Source organism: Canis lupus, chromosome 1 (genome assembly GCF_048164855.1).
Source record: "Canis lupus baileyi chromosome 1, mCanLup2.hap1, whole genome shotgun sequence".
Taxonomy (NCBI): Eukaryota; Metazoa; Chordata; class Mammalia; order Carnivora; family Canidae; genus Canis; species Canis lupus.
In genome coordinates, this window is record NC_132838.1 from 14,544,883 (window position 1) to 14,560,412 (window position 15,530).

General features: G+C 40.7%; 1 protein-coding gene and 1 long non-coding RNA gene across 3 annotated transcripts in view; both read left to right on the forward strand.

The window, feature by feature from the left end:
• The window catches only part of BCL2 (BCL2 apoptosis regulator), a 169,873-nt gene that overhangs the window by 79,690 nt on the left and 74,653 nt on the right, over positions 1-15,530 (forward strand). The window lies entirely within an intron of this gene.
• On the forward strand, positions 12,470-15,485 carry LOC140630713 (uncharacterized). Its single transcript, XR_012028431.1, has 4 exons — positions 12,470-12,545; positions 12,701-12,807; positions 14,674-14,784; positions 15,022-15,485. It is a non-coding gene; the product is annotated as an uncharacterized lncRNA (long non-coding RNA).

Sequence of the window (15,530 nt, forward strand, 5' to 3'; positions counted from 1 at the left end):
TCCCTCTCCTTACGCGATGAGCCTGGCAGATATACATTCCTGCCTCTACCTGGAGCTCCGGACTTTCCCCACCTTCCTCCTGTTGGTTTCTCCCTCACCTTGTATCCCAGGCACAATAAATATGGTTATACCATTAAAAAAAGATTGCTGTTGTCTTCTTGGTTTGTAATGTATGTATGTGTTTTGTTCTTTTATCTTAGCTGTCACCCTTAAACCTTAAAAATTGTATTTGAGTTAACAAGTCCAAAATTAAAGTCTGTCTGTATCTCTGCTTCCAAAACAATATAATAACAGACTCCTTAGAACATGTTAACAACATTTTCTCTCTCATGTTCTGATATGATACCACTGGATATTTTATCATCTACCATTTTGTTTCTGTCTTTTTATCCCCAGCCAATTTTTTTTTTTTACAAATCTACTTTTCAAAATTTAGCAAAATATATGCCGTTTATTTACACTATAGTTAAGAGTATGAGATCTAGAAGTAAACTGCCTGACTTTGGACCCCAGTTTCACTGTAAATCATTTAGAAATGATACTGCATACTGGTATGCAGTAAAGGACAGAGTAAAGCCCTCAGTAAATGTAACTGATGTTGCTTCTTGGGTTCTGTTCATCCTTCTTCAATTCGAATACTTCTTACCGAAGGACATCTTTGGGTAGTTATTTCATCAAGGATTTGAGAATACTAAGCTATCTCTCTCAGTCTATCTGAAAATATCTTTAATTTACCCTTGGTCTTGAATTGTAATTTTCTAGAGATAGAATTCCATGCAGATATTTTTCCTTAGCATTTGAAATTATTACCTCATTGCCTACCAGCACCTATCATTGATGTGTTGGAGTTGGCACTAATCTATTATTTGTTTAGAGATGTCTATTTTTTTTCTTTCTAATTGCTTTACAGATTCTTTTTCTTTTTATTCTTGTCATCGATGATCTAGTTTCACCACAATCCTGTCCGGGATTCAGTATGCTTCTTAAATCTAAGGATTCCCAATATTCATCAATTCTGCAAAATTCTCAGTCGTAATCTCTGAATATTGTCTTTCCCCAGTTGTCTTTGTTACAGCTTCCTTAGCCCACTGTTACATGTGTGTTAGACCTTGATATTCTCATGTCTCATACACATCTCTATTTTCCTGTGGTTGATTTTTTTCTTAGTCACCCCCTACTCTTTCCATTCCTGTCCTTCTGAGGTAAGCAATATTAACTTCTGGCGTGCATCCTTTGGGACATTTCTTGAAGCTCATATAAACACACAGCACTTATATATCCATATAAATTAAATAACAGTGTTTTGGTTTTGTTTGCAAAAAATCCAGTCATACCATATGCATGACTTCACAACCTTTCTCTTTTAGTATATATTCAGGATATCCTTCCAGATAAGTAGATACAAATTTAACAGTTTTTTTAAAAATAGCTGAGTAAATTCTATGCTGTGCTATTCTATGATTTATTTAGCTGTTCCACTACTGGTAAACACTTAATTTATTTTTAGTTTTATTTCTCCACTAACACTGTAGACAAAAACGTCCTTGTACATATTTACTTATGTGCTCTTTCCTTAATTTCTGTGGGAACAAATTTGAGCATACCCTGCTTCGCCCAGTCCCCCTCCTAGAGAACATCACTTTGTATATTTTAGCTTTTTCTTCTGGTGCATATGTAAATATTGCCACATGCCTAAGTAATATATATACATTTTAAAAATTTTATTAATCTTCTTCATGATGCCATAACTTTATTCTAGTAAATAAACCTAGCTCTCTTACATAACTGTATCCACTGCTTATGCTCCACTTCCTCCCAGTGTAATTATATTGCAATTTTTGATTAAATCAGTTGTTAGTGTTTTCATTAATTTGCCTATGTTAATAGTATTATCAGTGGAACTTTTTATTTTCATGAAGTTAATATCTGTCTTGTTTTTTCATTTCCTTAGTGTTCTGCATACCTATTGCCGATTTCCCCTATATCTTGTGTAACCTCACAAGTACCTTTCGCCACAAGGCTGATCACATCAGTAATCTGTTGATTGCACTTATTTTCTTGGTGACATCATTTCTGCAGACTTCCATTTTCCTTTTATCTGAACTTTTCTCTAGGCCTGCTGTACCCCTGTCATGCTGGGATACCTCTTGTTATTCTAGAATTTTCCATTGCCTTTCTTCTGAGTTGGATCTCCTTTCCTGATTTACCCCATTGCTGGAGGGAGCACATCCTCCAGCAGGTTATCAGAATTAAAACCTAGTACAGTGCATTGACTTTCAGTATGTCTTTCTCTTGATCCACCTGGCCTAGTCTGGATGGACTGGTCTCTCTACCTGGGGCCCAGCCATCTGCTCCCTTCACCACATGATCCTTCTATCTTAGTCTTATGTGGGATTGCATAAAATTCTCTTTTTTTCACTCACTCATTTTTGTGGTTTCCAGCCTGCATAGCCCATCAAAAATAGACCCAGAAGAGATACATCCAAATTTTGAGTGACTCTAAAGGTCTTTAGTCTCTCTTCTTACTTGATGTCTTACCTGTCTTGCACAAGGAAATCTAAGTCAAAGATAAGTTTTCGTCTGAAGTTTGAAGACATTGCTCTTTATGTATGCTAACTCCTAGTGTTGTGGTTAGAAGGCTGATTCTCATTTTTGATGCCTTGTACCTGATTTTTTTTCTTTTTTTCTAGAACTTGTAGAATCTTCTTTTCCCCAGGATTCTAAATTTCACAATAATTTTCCTCTTCATGAGTCCGTTTTGATTTATTGTACTGAGCACTCAGTGTGTTCTTTCAATCTGCTAGTATTTGCTTTTCTCTATTAGCTCTAGTCTTTCTTTCCAGAACTCCTATTATTTGGGTGTTGTACTTGCTAGAGCAGTCCTCTGATTGTCTCACGTTTTCTCTCCTGTTTTCTATCTCATCATCTTTTTGCTTTTGTGGGGAGCAGTTTCTTAAACTTCAATTTCCAACCTGTCTATTGGGTTTTCTTTTTTGTTACTGTCTTAATTTTCTCTTTTCATCTATAAATAGTCGAGTTTTTTTTAAGTGTTCTGTTTTCATCGTGTGGCATTCTCTTAGCTTTTTGAGAAAAAAAATGTATTCTCTTTTGAAATTTTCTTCCCCCTTCATGATTTCTGTTTCCTCCCCATTACTTTTTCCTTTTTGTCTGTTTTGAATTCTGTTTTTCATGTAGAGGCTCTCCTTGCATGTCCAGTAATCCTTGGCTGTCTGCCTTTATTCAGGAATGAAGAACTAATAAGCTTATTAGAAGCTCTGAGGATGTATGAGGGGCTGGCTAACTTTGAGCATCAGTGTGGAATAACATGTTTATGCCATGTGTTGGGGGAACTCCTAAAGTCAACCCCTAAAGATGGGGAATATCAGGGATGATCAGACTTTCCAGGGAACTTGCTTCCAAACCCTTATATGGAGGGTAAAGATCTACCTGTGAGAGCTGAGAGCTGCAGGGAGGAATAAGACTGGAGGAGTCAGCATTCAGGATACAGCTTTCTTTTTAATTAATTAATTTATTTATTTATTCATGAGAGAGGCAGAGAGAGGGAGAGATTGGCAGAGGCACAGGCAAAGGGAGAAGCAGGCTTCCCGCAAGGAGCCCAGTGTGGGACCCGATCCTGGAGCCCAGGATCACACCCTGAGCCAAAGGCAGATGCTCAACCACTGAGCCACCCTGGTGTCCCAGAATACAACTTTCTATTTTGTTTGTTGAATGGCATCTCCCTATCTAAGACTCTTCTCTCTAGAGACCAAACCTCCAGTTTTACCCATTGGGATAGAGGCTGCTGCCCAGTAGGATGGATTGAGGAAGGGATTTATTGATTCTTAAAAATCTTTCACTCCATTCTCCTCATTTTAGTCACCTCTCTCCTCTTCTCCCTCCCCAGTTCCAGACATAACTAGCGCTATCTGTTCCTGGACCTTTGGAGCATCTGCTGGTTGGCTCCTAACATTCTCTATTACTAGTTTAGAATTCAGCTTCCTTTGATCTGCTGGTTTTGTTGCTGTTTGTCCATCTGTTTTCCATCTTAAGTCTTGTTACTATTATCTCTTCACCTGTTCTCTTTATCCTTGTGGGTTTATGTCTTTTAAATGGTTGTTTTCCCTAGTTTTAGTGTGGATTCAACATGAGACCACATTAGACATGTGTGTTCAATTCTCCATTTTACTTGGAAGTCCTGTGTTACATTTTAGTTGATTTCCTCAAATCTATTCTTCCAGTTCAGTAGTTTAATATTTCTATTATTCTTTTTTTTTTTAAGATTTTATTTAGTTATTCACGAGACACACACACACACACACACACACACAGAGGCAGAGACACAGGCAGAGGGAGAAGCAGACTCCATGCAGGGAGCCCGATGCGGGACTCAGTCCCAGGAGTCCAAGATCATGCCCTGGGCCAAAGGCAGGCGCTAAACCACTGAGCCACCCAGGGATCCCCCCTATATTTGTTTTATTCTATTGTCTAACTTTTCCACTGAGTTATTTTTAAGAATCCTATTTTATTTTTTCAAATCTGCCTATTTTCTTTTTTCATTTACTCTTATTATTTAATTATGGTTTTTAGTCTTTCTTATGCCACTTTAATAATTTTAAGCAATCTTATTTTGTAGTCATTTCAGATTCTAGTATTTTTCCAGTTCTCAGGATTTTAGTTTTTTTTTTTTTTCCAAATTTCCCTTTATGACTGTCCCTCATGGTAGTTTATTTCCCTGTATGTGTATGTGTGTGTGTGTCTGTGTGTGTGTGTACTTTGGCAAGTTCAGTTCACACAGATTTCTTTTCTATGGGAATCTTGTGATTCCTAAGTTGTGACATTGTCCCTATATGGTAGCCACATACTTGTTTTTTTCTGGAGATCTCAGGGATTTCAGTGGTCCTTGGTTTATGTTCGTGTTTTTGTCACCTAGATGTATAGATAATGTAAATTCTAATCCTGGAGCTGAATATGGTTCAAGTTTAGGGTTTTGATTTCACAAAGGTACCTTGAGCTCTGGATATAAGGCAATTTCCTGCCCTTCATCTTTGGCCTAATGGAAAGATTGCTTTTAGTTTCTTTTTCATGGATAAGGTGATTGTTTAAGGCTTTGAGATTTATGAAGGGGGCTCAATTCTGGCCCCCCTGCCTCATACGGGACCACGGCCACGCCCCTTTATGGACATTAGAATATAATCACTACCCCCCCAAATCTCTAGGGGCATTTGTGTAAATCTGAAACTCTGGGCACCATGGAGTCAACTTTTTGTGAAAGCTCTGGTTTCATTTTTTTTTTCAAGAATCTATCTATCTATCTATCTATCTATCTATCTATCTATCTATCATCTATCTATCTATTTGAGAGGAGCAGAGAGACAGGAACAAGCAGAGAGGGATTCCGAGCACAGAGCCCAGTGCAGGGCTGGATCCCATGACCCTGAGATCATGACCTGAGCCAAAATCAAGAGTTGGACGACCAGCCAACTGAGTCACCCAAGTGCCCCTCTGGTTTCAATTTTTATCTTCATTCCTATCTCCTGTGCTTCTTTCCCTTTCTTCCTTTTTTTCCTAGCTCAGCTCTGTGATGTTTTCTTGAGAATCACATCTTTGTAGTGAGAAGAGACCCACAGGATCAGCCCAATGTTTGCCATTTTGCTAGAAATTAACACTCACATCCACTATTGAGCTAAACCTAGAACATACTAAACGAAAACGAGAGTTGAATGTAGAGGGCTATGGATTGCCAGAGGTTGAAAGGTTCTTAGAGACTACTTCATCCAACCCTAGCATTTTATTTAAGGAAACTAAGGCTCAAAACTGATGAAACCACTTGCCCACAGACACTTGGCCAGTTAGTGAAAAGGCTGGGGATAGAACTCAAAGGGTGGCCACTTTTTTGCTCACCACATCACAGGGAAGAACACTGTCATCTAGCAGCTAGCACTTGTCTGATTGCAAGACACCTCAATCTGATGATTGTGACTTAAATCACTGCAAGATTTTGATTTTGGGAAAGCCATGTAGACCATCGTGTTTCTCTTGTCTTGTTTTTATCTTCTGCAATGGAAAGTAATAATGCTTGTAGGATCACTTAAGTCATTTATTCCTGTCCCAATTTTGTTTGTTTTCTACCTTTATTTTTTCAGGGAAAGATACCTTTTGTTTCCTTTTTTCTTTCTCTTTCCTTTGGGGCCCAGTTCAGGTTTTCATCATCTTCCAGAAGCCTCCCCCGAAGTCTGAAGCCAGGGAGGGTTTTTCTCTTCTTTGACCCCTTTTAAAATTGTCATTTGAACTTCACAGTTGGTACCATATTATGAATATTTCTGACCCTTTTAATTATTGAATACGTAGAAATCATACTTATGCATCGTTACCATTTTCCAAAGTGGTTTTCTTGATTAATTGATGAATTAATTAATTCATTTAATTAACTTATGGGAACTTAGAGGAAATATGTTTCTCTGAGATAGAGCTTGGACTTGGTGTCACGAAACCTGGATTTTGCCTCTTTGTCAGTATCACTCCCTATATTGTAGCAAACTGTGTTCTCCTGTATGGACAAGCCACTGAAGTCCGACAGTACACTCATAATAGAGTGGTCATATAATTTATCATTCAAACTGGGACAGTTATGAGAGTAAAGGGGGCACTATTAATTTTTCAGGGACAACAGGTGTAAAGCAGGACACTCCCTGACAAGCTGGGACATATGGTCACCTTATGTCATAGATTACCTTGGCCTCTTCAGGAAAATTTGCACAGCTGGTATCAAAATACCAATTTTCAAACCAAAAATTATCCCTTACAAAAGTTTTAATCTATTAGCACAACTTCATAGGTAATAGATTTTTTAGTTTTCCCAGACATTCATGGTTTCTTAGCTACTTTCATGGCTTTAAGTGCTCATTATAGGGGATCCCTGGGTGGCGCAGCGGTTTGGCGCCTGCCTTTGGCCCAGGGCGCGATCCTGGAGACCCGGGATCGAATCCCACATCGGGCTCCCGGTGCATGGAGCCTGCTTCTCCCTCTGCCTGTGTCTCTGCGCCTCTCTCTCTCTCTCTGTGACTATCATAAATAAATAAATAAAAAAAATTTAAAAAAACATTTAAAAAAAAAAGTGCTCATTATAATATGGGGTTTGAGACTCAGTACTGCTAAGAGCCGATTGCCTTTATTTTCTATATCAACCCACTCTCTGTCCTGAGAGGAAAGAACACCTCTGATTTCTAGAGTCATGAGCCTTCTTTTCTTGAGTGCTTTTTGAAGCATAGGGATCTTACCTCTACTATATCTGGTGAAGGAGGGAAGTGCTGTGAATGGTTGCTGATCCACAAGAGTGGCTATGTCTTCAAATAATGGTATATTTGGTGGTTTAGAATAGTGAGGTAAGTAGGTCTTCAAAAAGATGCATTCTAAAAGCACCAGGGCTCACTAGCTGGCTTGCTTCTACAGCTCCTGACATAGTGCTCTGTATGTAGCAGGTACCTAATAAATGTTTGTTAGCCTGAAATTCTGAGAAACAGTTGGAAGACAGTGGTAGCTAGTAAACACACTTACCAGTGCTAGTAACTTCATTTCTGCTTATGCTTAGGGAGTGCTGGTGTAGTTGGGGCATGGTGTTGGAATGCAAAGAAAAACAGATAGTATCTCTACCCTCCAGTATTTTATGATCTAGAGGCAGCTTCAGAGCATAAACAACTAAATCTAAGAAAGTTCAGGAGAAAGAACAATTAAATTTGACATGGGGGAGTTAAGTGGCATTTGAGCTAGGTTTGAGAAGGAGGATTTTATTCTAGGACAGAGATGGGAGAAGGTCATTTCATACAGTGGGAACAGCATGAACAAAAACCGGTAAGAGTACAGTTGCTTGGTGTGTTTGGGGAATCTGAAAAAAACTCTATGTGTTTAGAAGATAAACTTTAATAGGTGGTGGGATATGAAAGGTGTGAAAGGCAGCAGTCCCTTAATGTCAAACTTGGGAACTCAGGTTATATTATGTAGACAACAAGAATCATGGGGTTTTGTATGTGTGCAGGGATGCCAACCAACCCTTGTGTAGAATGATAACCTGGTTGCAGGGAGACCAGTTTGAAGAGGCTCTTGTGTCTAGAAGAGCTGTAAAGACAGGAGGATAAAAAGAAGGAGCCAGATACAAGATACAGAACTGGCAGTTGGTTGGATGCCAGGCTGAGGAGGAAGGAAGAACCAAACACAACACCAGGGGACTGAGTAGGTTATGATGTCATGAAAATAAAGCCAGAGAGGAGCAGAGTTGGACTGGTAGACATTTCTACAGAGGTTTGTGAGGAAAGTAAGTGAGATCATGCATGAAAACACCTTCAACAGTGCTTTGCTTAAAGTAGGTGTTTAATAAACACTAAATTAAAAGAAGAAGGGAAGGAAGGAGGGAACTTCTCCTATCTCCACATTGTACCATAAAAAGAAAGACATTTAGGGTGTTAGGAGATCCAGCAGTAATCATTCATTGGGGCTGTTCCTGTCAATGCACTTGCTAATTGTTTCATGTTGATTGGGTGTACAGACCAGAAGAGAGCTCAGAAAAAAATAAAAGACCAGAATTTGCTGGGATCAGACAGAGGAGAGGTGAGCTTCGAGCCAAATCTGGAGGAAGAGAGAGAATTGGAATGATAAAGAGGACCTAAGGAGACAGAGGGAGGCAAGAAGGCAAACGCAAACACATCAGCCATATGGGGAGAAAGAAGGATGCTGCTGGTTGACATTGGAGGGAGTGTCCACACATGGAGAAGTGTCATTGGGTGAGCTGTGGGGGTGTTATCTGGAGGTCGATGTTGCTTAGTTTCTCATGAGCCTATCTTGAAATTCTGTTGGGAGAACCCTGTTCTCTGTGATAACCAGCCCTGTTCCTCCTAAATTCTTTCTCACTGCTTGGACTAATAGCAGGAAACCAAGAAATCAAGTCACATTGACTTTTCCTGGTGAGCCATTTCAGGATAACTCAATAAATCCTCTTGTTGGAAGTGCTGGCCAGGACTTTGTCTTACAAAAATGACTTTTGGTTTCTTTGTCTCCGTCTTTGATTATTGCATAAACATTTTAGTTTCATGATTACATTGTTTTTAGATGGTAATGCGTGGAGTGTGTTGCTTAAGATGTTTGCTTTCAGTTCTATCACATCTGCTTCAGGAATGCCAGAAAACAGAAACAGTTTATTTAGTAAATTGCCTCAATTAGAGCATCTGAGAGAGAGAAGGTGTAAAATTTGGCAGTTGGCGTAATGTCGCATCTTGAATCAGACAGTCTTGAAGCAGGAAGTTCTTTGGAAGCCTTCTTCAGCAGGGCGCCACCCATCCTCCTCCTGAATGCTTCTACTGAAGGGGAGTTCCCAGAATGTGCCAACTTTTAGGAAAAGGCAAAACACAGTAGAATAAAAACTTTCAAGTTAACTCCTGCTAATACTGGTTCCGAACTTGTTATGTTGGCTACTGTACGAAATGAATGCACCCCAAAAGTCACCTGGGAAAATTTTAGTTGATCTACAAAATCCCAGTGTCTGTTTGAGGCAATGCTTATCACTAGTGTGTTTCATTTTTATGTGGAGAAAAGCTTTTTACATTTTCTCACATCATTTCTCTTCATCTTCATCACCATAGACTTATTTTATTGTTTCCCCTGGGTATCATGCCTTCTCTTGATATGGGTTCCCAGAAGGAACTGCATTCAGAGATTTGGTATTAAGAATGGGCCAGTCTTAGAAACAATGACAGTTCTCTGTAAATTTTTTTTTTTTTATCAAATCACCTGACTTTGACATTTGCCTGTGTTGCTGTAGGCATTCATATAAAACTTTACAAAGTGCCACGGAAACTTAGCTGTTCTTCATCAGCAGTGTTTCACTTATTCATCCCTTAATTTAGAAAACATCCGAGGCCCACTATTTCCACCATTTCCTCTTTATTTGGGGCCATTAAGAACCCACAACTGGCACGCCTGCTTCATAAATGGGTTTTAATCTCTGCCTCTTGGGGCTGCTGCTAATATCCTAAAACCTCACTTGGATGACTACCCCATCTCACTTTAAAAACCTTCATGGCATAATTCTTTTAAATAATGTATTGTTCTGCTTATAAAAGCAAAATACAAGGTTTCTTGCAGAAAAGTGGGAAAATAGAGAAAAACAAAAAGGGGCGAAAATCACTCATAATCCACCACTACCAAAAAAAACCCCAGCCTATTGTTAATTTGTTGGTACACATCCTACAAGCTGTTCTCCCGTCTTTGCCTGGCACTGAGAAGCTTCCTAGTGTGGTCCCAGCTTGATGTTACAACCTTCCTTCTCTGCCTGCTTTTGCTCTGATGACCCATACTGTCTTGCATGGGACTTTTTCATATGTCCCCTTCAATGGTATTTTTTCTGGTTCTGTAAATATTTTTGAAAATACATATAAGGAATAAAGTAAGACTTATCTTTCAAAACATCTGAACCCCCTGCAGTAAAACACGCTGATATTTTGCAGACCATCCCATCATCATCAGTTCACCTCTGTGTGCCTGAGTACACACACACATGATTTCCTATAAATGAGATCATAGCATCCATGTGGTTTTTATGGTTGACATCTTTCATTTTCACTTATTACTTCCCTCCCACTTCCTTTCTTCCCTCCACCCCTAATCCCTCTCCCCTGTGTTGCCAGTGTTATCAAACTTGCACATACCCTTCCACGCTTTACTTCACACTCATGTCATTATATCAGACGTTAGATAGATATTCACACATACATGTTGTGATTCTTGTCATTGCTTTATAAAAATCAGATCGTATCATATGTCCTCTCTGCATCTTGCTTTTTTTCTCACTTAACAAGGATACAGTGTTGAAATTCTCCATTCTTTTTCTTTTTCTTTTTTTTTTTTATTCATTAGAGAGAGAGAGGAGTAGAGGAGGAGGGAGAGAAAATCTTAAGTAGATGCCACTCTCAGTGGGGAGCCCAATGCAGGGCTCGATCTCTCACAACCCTGAGATCATGACCTGAGTTGAAATCAAGAGTCAGATTTTGCTCAACTGACTGAGCCACCCAGGTGCCCCACATTCTGTCTTTTTCGTGACTGCATATTACTCCTTGAATGTGTGTAGCATGACTTAGTAAATGATTCTAGTACAAACAATACAGTACTGAACATCCCTTTGTTCATGTGGGCATGAGATGGCTTGGTCAATGGCAGTATTTTTAAATTTGGGTAGATATTTTCAGATCACTTTCTAAATGGCATGGCAATATCTATTTCTACCAGGAGTGTATGAAAGTACTTCTTTCTACATCCTTCCATGTGGTTATGACATCGTCACCACCAAGTGCCTCTAAGTTGCAGGAAAGGATGCGGGGCGGCATCCCTTTGAAATCTCAAACTTTAGTACAAATATGGGGCCATAATAAAACCATCACAGTGATATATATGTATATATATATATATATGAGAGAATTCATTCAGAGGAGATTATGGTTTACGAGAGTTGGGTTCTGAGGAACTAATATTGTAAAAATGAACCCTATGGCCTAAAGTGTTATTTTATTTTTAGGATGATTGTTTTTTTAACCTAGTGCAGCAGCTAGAAATTTCCCTCTTGGCTTTAATTTGCTTCTTTACAGTTTTGAGTCAACCTTGAAAATATGCAGATGAATGTATGTCAAGGAGAGATCTGATGAAAGTTTCCATGAACATGGTTTATGTTTTAAATGCTTTAAAATAACTGTCAGTGTGGCATTAGAAGCAGGTGGAAGGGCTGGATCTCACAGACTGTCTTCTGAGCTGAGAGCGATGTTTGTCTTCCCTCCTTTCTTCCAAGATGGCAGCACAGACAGCCAGAGGCAGCACAGTCAGTCAGTCAGCATCTCTCTCTTCTCACTGCCTGTCTGCCTCTAAGACAGTCCATGTGTGTAGAGACTGCTTTCTGCCCACATTCTGGTTGCACAATCTGCCACCATTTTTCTCATCCTTTTTCTTTGCTCCTTCTCCCCCTCTTCTTTCCATTTCTCCCACATTTCTCCACTTTCCCACAAAGAGGCTTGGCTTTTGCAGCTGTTGCCAGCCATTGAGATTTCATTTTTGGACCAGCAAGTCTGCCCTCCCACATCATTTCGGGTGCAACATCAAGGTCATTGGCCTCTCTTAGCTATTTTCATCACTAATTTTTCTGTTGCTAGACTCTCCACCTGAGAAAGTCAAATGCTCTTCCCAGCCCCCTTTAATTTTTTTTTTTTTTAATCTGACTTCATTTGGGAACTTTGAGTCCTGTGAGCCTGAGGCCTCCCTGTACTTTGAGGTAGAAATAGATTTTATCTCAGAGCAAGCTCTGCCCAGCCTGTTCTGTGGAGGAATGTTGGCTCTGGTGCCCTACTGAGTAGAGAACCTTTGGATTATTATAGATTGTTAGAACTGTGTGGAGAACAAATGAGGTAATCTAGAACATAGTTTCACTGTTCTTCAGTGTGTTCTCACTGTCAGGGAAAGGCATGAGTGGGATTCTGGTCTTAACTCCTTAATGCTGAATCTGCTCACATTTGTAGGTTAGATGAAGCCTAAACACTATTTGATATTGTGTGTGTGTGTGTGTGTGTGTGTGTGTGTGTGTGTGTGGTTTAATATGTACAACTTGTCTGAACATGGTAGCTCTGTGGTTTATCTTTTACTGAGAACTGCTTTTTTTTTTTCCTTTTCTAAGAAAATGAGTTTCCTAAACTCAGGTCTTTCTTGTGAGTTCATCAGCAGTGAGGGATGTTGTGTGAGGACGTGTCGGTGATAGTAAGATCAAACGATCGCCCATTTCAGGTGACTTTAACACAAATCATATTGACTAAAATAGTATTAAGCATGTGATGCTGGCATGTGACATTTGAATATTTGCCAAGAAAAACACTCAAGTCGCTACGACTGGCTGCAAGAGTGAGAGATTTTCCTGTTTTACTGTTTTTTCATGCATTTTTGTTAGAGAACCTGAAACCAACCTTTATGGTTTGTGGAGGGACAGTGACGTGTACACTCAGCATGAATCTGTTTACCTGCTTTTCCCTGTCACAGCTTATAAGAATTCAGGTCCCTTCGTCCTAACCAAGAGCAACATATAAATTAGGAGACATCTGCCTTAACGATTTTGAAATTTCTAGATGTTCCTTCTCTTTACACACCCCCTTCCCACATTTCCTTTCCATACCTTCATCCTTTATGTAAAGGTAACGATCTATATTTGACATGGCTTGGAATTCACACCTAAGATACCTGTTTCCCACTTTTGCCTTACGGCAACTTATTATTGTAAGAGTCCCTCTAGCCTTGGTTTTCTGAACTCTCAAATGCGACACCCTTCTTCATGTGGCTGTTAAAGGCACCATAACTTCCTGCTTTTCCTTCTTTCTTTTGGAGAAACTCATAATTTTCAAAATTACTAAATGCAGTATTTTTAGGGTCATTTAGAAGTTGCCCCTAACAATAGAGGACAACTGGAAATGCCATATTCTATTGTCATATTTGTTAAAGCCTGCCCCCCTACGTGGAGCAAACCAGGGACATTTCTGATAAAACCCGATTGCATCCTGATACAGCCTGTGCAAGGATCAGGACAACCACAGATGATATGTCCCTGACCTTCTGTGTTTAAGACCTTCACTCTGGTGTCTCTGGAGAAGGGCCTTTGCTCAGTGTGGCTCTGCTGTGTTGGCCAGTATGTCATTAGCTGTGGACAGACAGAGATCACAGCCAAGTTAGAATAATGCCAAGCACCATGATGTTATATTCAGAAGAAAAAGAACTACACATCAGCAACCTATTATTGTTGAGTACCTGTTTCGCTGCCCACATCCTAAGACAAAATGTAGAGAGGCAGGGGCTTCCAAGACTGCAGAGCCTTGCCTAAGGGAATTAGCTAACGATTAACAGTGACCACTTACGGGCTCAAAAAAACCAGAAGATAGAGGTCCAAGTCAAGAGAGCACAACAGGGCAGCCCCGGTGGCTCAGCGGTTTAGCGCCGCCTTCAGCCCAGGGCCTGATCCTGGAGACCCGGGATCGAGTCCCACGTCCGGCTCCCTGCATGGAGCCTGCTTCTCCCTCTGCCTGTGTCTCTGCCTCTCTCTGTGTGTGTCTCTCATAAATAAATAAAATCTTTAAAAAAAGAGAGAGAGAGAACACAACAGCAGCCACCCTCAAGAGACAGTTTTCAGAAGGCTTTCGGAAGACAGGGAGAAACAAGGGGCCATGAGCAGAGCAAACTGTGAGGTGGGAGGTTCGGGGTGAGGTGTATAGGAGTAACGAGAAGGGCAGGAGATTTGGAACCGAGTCAAAAAACGATTAGATCCCAACTGAGGATCCAGTGTGCAGGTTACAGCGATCAACAGGAGGGGCCACATCTTCATGGTCAGGCTGAGCAAGAAGCCACTGGATTTATTTAGCAGAGTCCTGCAGGGAGGGAATTGGCATGAAAATACGAAACCTACAGCAGCGTGTGAATGGCAGGCCAGGAATGAACTGGCAGAAGGCAGGAGGCTTGTGGGCAAAATAAGCTCATTCTAAGACACAAATGAACTGAAACCAGAGAAAATATTCTCCTAATCCAGTGTCTTTCATTAGCTATGAGTTTGGTGTCTTTGTATTTCCTTCACAAAAGAGCAAGATACATTTAAATTTATATATTTGCTCACAGAATTGTGGTTAGAAACTCATTGCTGATGGGAATGTTGTGAATTAAAGGAGTTTGGCCCAAATAACGTGGGAGCAGGGTAACGTGGGAACGCCATCTGAAGCCATTGGGAAGGTAATAAAGACTCAATGCTAACCTTACATTTGCTATTTTGTAAAGAATAATGGATCATTCTGTCTTGGGCCTGAAGTCCCTGATAACCCCCTACCCCCACCCCCAGCCCTGCCCCAGCACCCTCAACCTCCCCCATGAAGGAGGATCACCACCTAGGCATTCCCTTTCTGTCCCCTCCACCTCTGTCCTCCCTTTGAGTGACTAATAAAGGGTCCCCGGCCGTCCCTCCACTTCCAGAATCTTCACCGTCTCTCCTTCACCACCTCCAAGTGTGCTGCGGGCTCCCAGTCCTGGAAGGATTGCCTGTCATCCTGCGGCTCCTCTGGACTGCTGCCATCTCTCCTGCCAGCTACATGGTCTCTGAGTCCTGTCCCTCACGCCCTGTCCCCCTCCCACCCCTCCAGCGGCTCTTGTGTTTCTGTTGCTCTAATAAAACAGCCATCTCAGAAGTGGGTTATGTACCAATTTCTGACCACATCCAGAGCCATGATGTTTTCCTTTTTGGTAGCAGTCGGAACCTGGGGAAATGTCTCCCTTTAAGCCCCCAACCTTCTTGTTTCTATTATGCAAGCCTGATGCTTGCTGGGATCCCACTGACCAGAGAGCATCTTGGTGCAGCACGCCAGGTGTTCCTTTTCTCCCACCTGCTCAATGCAGACATCGCCCCCATGCAGGCTGCGCTTCTCTCACTTTGAGCTCTCACTGACTCCCTCTAAACCTTTCAGCTTGGATGCAAGGTGTCCCAA